At 34.7% G+C, this 992-nt stretch overlaps 1 protein-coding gene and 1 pseudogene across 1 annotated transcript in view; both read left to right on the top strand.

Annotated features, from left to right (window-relative positions):
* The window catches only part of LOC119592831, a 38,746-nt pseudogene that overhangs the window by 22,317 nt on the left and 15,437 nt on the right, over nt 1-992 (top strand).
* The window catches only part of LOC119592999, a 20,197-nt gene that overhangs the window by 7,452 nt on the left and 11,753 nt on the right, over nt 1-992 (top strand). The gene's annotated exons all lie outside the window — the stretch shown is intronic.

The raw sequence follows: 992 nt of genomic DNA, 5'->3' as shown, positions 1-992 counted from the left end.
AAGAAATATTCATATCCTTCCAAAAATAAATTTATGGGGCAGTACAATATTTTTTTGATAAAAAAGAAAAAAAAAAATGAAATTCGAGTGAAGCCCGTTAAAAAATCATCCTCTCCCTTGGAAACACCCTCACTGAGTTTGCATATTTAAAGGCCACTGCTATGTGTAATGTTCTAAATATTTTGTCCCTCTACCTCTGTGCTTATCATTTATCACCTTTGTTTTGTTGTTGAAAACATTGTTCGTTTGTTTTTTCATGATTCTTTTCAGTTAACTGAATTGAGATTATCAGAATCATGGGAACAACAGTGGCATCTGGCATCTATAGTGATTTTCAGTGTATCAGTTTGTTTGTTCTGTTAAATGTTAGTATTTTTTTATTTCTGAATATACGTTTATAAAATTGCTTCATACAGTAGTAATACTTTTATGAGGTCTTCAGATTGAAAAAAATGCCAATTGGAAGAAATAAAAGTAATAAATAACTTGGATTTTTTTTTTTTTTTTAAATAATTTGCTTTATTATTTTCATTACCCTTATATAGAGATAATTATTCTCGTATTAATTTTGTTTACCCTCTTCTTTCCCATGTATCATCTACAAATGTTCTTAAGAATGCATTTGCCATTAAATTTCATTACGTTTGAACAGTATTTTTTTCACAAAATCCATGAAAACCACTGTATTGTCCCTGCATTTATTGAGGGACAGAAAAACAGATTGTGAATGAATAATTTGAAAGAATGATGATCCTTTCAGTCTGTCTTTGATGCACTCTGCCCTGTGGAAAATGTGCGTTCCCGCCGTCGTCTGTGTGTGGTTCTCGTGACCCAGGACGACCCGGCACACGACCCCAGTAGAGCAGCGCTGCGTGAATATGCCTCGGGCGACCAGGCCAGAGAGAGGGACCGTGTGCGTTACACTTATATCTTTAGAGAGAAGCAGGTGGAATTCATGAATGCTCTGACGGCAGGTAATGATCCAGTTTTTT

This window comes from Penaeus monodon, chromosome 31 (genome assembly GCF_015228065.2).
Source record: "Penaeus monodon isolate SGIC_2016 chromosome 31, NSTDA_Pmon_1, whole genome shotgun sequence".
Taxonomy (NCBI): Eukaryota; Metazoa; Arthropoda; class Malacostraca; order Decapoda; family Penaeidae; genus Penaeus; species Penaeus monodon.
The sequence above is the reverse complement of the archived record's forward strand: the minus strand, read 5'-3'. Positions and strand labels throughout refer to the sequence as shown.